Here is a 4150-nt window from a genome sequence, read left to right as displayed (position 1 = left end):
CTCCTGTCTGTCTGAAACACAGGCAACTGTGAATGCTGGACGATGAATGGTCTGAGTGCTCTAGCTTCCACCCACCCTCGCCTCCCCCGCTCCGGGGAGAAGATTTCCCTAGGTACAGTTCTAGGATCAGCCCCCCTCCCCCCCAATCTAAGCCTTAAACATAAGTGGGGACATGTAGCCTGGTGGTTAGGGGCGGTTAAGAGCATGGGCCTGTAAACCCGAAAGGTTGCTGGTCTGAATCCCCGAGCCTAACAGCAGGTGACAAATCTGTCAATGTTCCCTTGAGCAACGCATTTAACCTTAATTGCTCACGTACATTAAGTTGCTCTGGATAAGAGCGTCTGCGAATTTAAGAAAATGTTAAATGGGAAAATGCAAAGCTGACCCAAGTTCAGCATCTCAAATCAAATTTTATTGGTCACATACTGTAAAGGTCGCTACTGGTGAGAAGTCAGGTGCAGGAGAGCAGAGAGTTGTGATCAGGCGGACTTTTTTTTGGGAAGAAGCACAAAAGACAGACGCAACTGCGTCAAAAAAAACCTCCAGCCAATGGCAAAAGTGAATAAGTGCGAAAACACGCACAATAATGCAAATGTATGACAATAAACATACTACGGGTCAAAACACGATACCCGGGGAAAACCAGTCTGGCGCGTAACACTAAAGACGTAACAAAACAATTCCACACAAAGACATGAGGGGGGGGGGGAACAGAGGAATATATATATGCAGTGTGATTAGGGAATGTAAACCTGGTGTACGGGGAAGAAGACAAAACAAATGGAACAATGAAAAATGGAGAGGTGATGGCTAGAAGGCCGGCGACGTCAACCACCGAACGCCGCCCGAACAAGGAGAGGAGCCGACTTCGGCGGAAGTCGTGACATATATTTAGCAGATGTTATTGCGGGTGTAGCGAAATGCTTGTAGGGGCAACTTCACTCTCCTTTGCATTGCTACTGTGCTTGTAGACTTTCAGTCATTGTGCAAATGCTGGTAAGCATCGGCTCGCAAAACTACGACAAACTTCCTTTATACTGCTTGCAGAGCCATAGTTATTGGCCAAAAGGCAGACAAGCAGGGGAAATATGCTTTCCATCACAATGCTAATTCTAGTCCCGGATGTTGCGTATCATGTTCAGCCAATCAGGATGCAGTGGTGAAAAAACTGATTTCTGCAACGTGATTGGCTGAACGTGATGCACAACATCCGGGACGGTGGCAGTGAAAAATTTTTTATAAAGAAAGTACGCATATTTTCTCCGTTATTTTTTTCTCCACTTTCTTGCAATTAAATCGAGTAAAGGAGGAAACCGATGTCTTTGCAGCCTGAAACCATTTCCAATCTGTTCTACATTCATCTAATTGGCTTCAAACATTGATTCCTATGGTTGTAATGATTACTAGACTATGAACAGCTTTACCAATTGATTTGTGTCATATTAATATACATGTATTTTTTCATTGTGGTCCTCGGTAAAAAAAAACAAACACAAACTTTATCCTGTAATTACAGTAGAGTGTCATGCCGTTGTTATGAACCTTCTCAAGCTGCCATCTATCTGTGGAGCCATAAAATGGTGATACAGTGGCTTGAAAAAGTATTCACCCCCCATGGAATTTTTCCAATTTTGTTGCCTTTACAACCTGGAATTAAAATAGATTTTTGGGGGGTTTGTATCATTGGATTGACACAACATGTCTACCACTTTGAAGATGCAAAATATTTTTTCTTGTGAAACAAACAAGAAATAACACTAAAAAACAAAATGCTTGAGCGTACATAACTATTCACCCCCCCAAAGTCAATACTTTGTAGAGGCACCTTATGCAGTAATTACAGCTGCATGTCTCTTGGGGTATGTCTCTATAAGCTTGGCACATCTAGCCACTGGGAGTTTTGCCCATTCTTCAAGGCAAAACTGCTCCAGCTCCTTCAAGTTGGATGGGTTCTGCTGGTGTACAGTAATCTTTAAATCATACCACATAATCTCAATTGGATTGAGGTCTGGGGTTTGACTAGGCCATTCCAAGACAATTTAAATGTTTCCCCTTAAACCACTCCAGTGTTGCTTTAGCAGTTTGCTTAGGATCGTTGTCCTGTTGGAAGGTGAACCTCTGTCCCAGTCTCAAATCCCTGGAAGACTGAAAAATGTTTCCCTCAAGAATTTCCTTGTTTTTAGCACCATGCATCATTCCTTCAATTCTGACCAGTTTCCCAGTCCCTGATGATGAAAAACATCCCCACAGCATGATGCTGCCGCCACCATGCTTCACTGTAGGGATGGTGTTCTTGAGGTGATGAGAGGTCTTGGGTTTGTGCCAGACATAGCGTTTTCCTTGATGGTCAAAAAGCTCAATTTTAGTCTCATCTGACCAGAGTACCTTCTTCCATATGTTTGGGGAGTCTCCCACATGCCTTTTGGCAAACACCAAACCTATTTTCTTATTTCTTTCTTTATGCAATGGCTTTTTTTCTGGCCACTCTTCCGTAAAGCCCAGCTCTGTGGAGTGTACGGCTTAAAGGGGTCCTATGGACAGATACTCCGATCTCCGCTGTGGTGCATTGCAGCTCCTTCAGGGTTATCTTTGGTCTCTTTGTTGCCTCTCTGATTAATGCCCTCCTTGCCTGGTCCGTGAGTTTTGGTGGGCAGCCCTCTCTTGGCAGGTTTGTTGTGGTGCCATATTCTTTCCATTTTTTTATAATGCGTTTAACGGTGCTCCGTGGGATGTTCAAAGTTTCAGATGTTTTTTTTTATAACCCAACCCTGATCTGTAGTTCTCCACAACTTTGTCCCTGACCAGTTTGGAGAGCTCCTTGGTCTTCATGGTGCCGCTTCCTTGGTGGTACCCCTTGCTCAGTGGTGTTGCAGACCCTGGGGCCTTTCAGAACAGGTGTATATATACTGAGATCATGTGACAGATCATGTGACACTTAGATTGCACACAGGTGGACTTTATTTAACTAATTACTAATTAAGGTAATTGGTTGCACCAGATCTTATTTAGGGGCTTCATAGCAAAGGGGGTGAATACATATGCACGCAACACTTTTCCAAATTGTTATTATTTATTTTTTTAAACAAGTTATTTTTTTCATTTCACTTCACCAATTTGGACTATTTTGTGTATGTCCGTTACATGAAATCCAAATAAAAATCCATTTAAATTACAGGTTGTAATGCAACAAAATAGGAAAAATTCCAAGGGGGATGAATACTTCTGCAAGGCACTGTAAGCCCAGTCATTCTGGACGGAGGCTAACTACTGTTTCGTCTAAATTACACTAATAGTGCCTGGAAATATAATGATATTGCTAAAGTAGTCAAATATTTAGCAAGAAACAACTTTTCCAGCATTATCATGTCACCAAATTTACTTTAGACAGATGGCAATGTTGTCATTAGCAAGAAAGGTTTGTCAAAAATAACTAGCAATGCTAATGTTAGCAAACTAAAATCCGGTGGCCTCCCCTCAATCTTAGCTAGCTAGCTAAAGTTATACTGAATCTAAAGTCAATATGGTGACATCAAAATGATGACAAAAGGTTCTCCAACTAATTATTTGCTTCCTTTTGAATGTCATTGTTTTTCCAAGCCACTGTAATGCACTTTTGATTTAATCTTCATCAGCGATCATTGTTCCATAATGTTCCTGGATGAACTATTAGGTCTAATTTTAGTCTGTCTGCCATGTCAGTCTCTCTGTTTAATGAGTCTGCCATGTCAGTCTCTCTGTTTCTCTGTGTAATGTGTCTGTCTGCCATGTCAGTCTCTCTGTCTCTCTGTGTAATGTAATCAGGACCAAGCCTGGCCTGTTGAGGAGTGACGGACTCCATCCTAGCTGGAGGGGTGCTCTCATCTTATCTACGAACATAGACAGGGCTCTAACTCCTCTAGCTCCACAATGAAATAGGGTGCAGGCCAGGCAGCAGGCTGTTAGCCAGCCTGCCAGCTTAGTGGAGTCTGCCATTAGCACAGTCAGTGTAGTCAGCTCAGCTTTCCCCATTGAGACCGTGTCTGTGCCTCGATCTAGATTGGGCAAAATTAAAAATGGCGGTGTTCGCTTTAGTAATCTCACTAGTATAAAGACCTCCTCCATTCCTGCCATTATTGAAAGAGATTGTGATATTTCACATCTCAAAATTGGG

The sequence above is a fragment of the Salmo trutta genome, chromosome 13 (assembly GCF_901001165.1).
Source record: "Salmo trutta chromosome 13, fSalTru1.1, whole genome shotgun sequence".
Classification (NCBI taxonomy): domain Eukaryota; kingdom Metazoa; phylum Chordata; class Actinopteri; order Salmoniformes; family Salmonidae; genus Salmo; species Salmo trutta.
Note: the sequence above shows the minus strand (reverse complement) of the source record.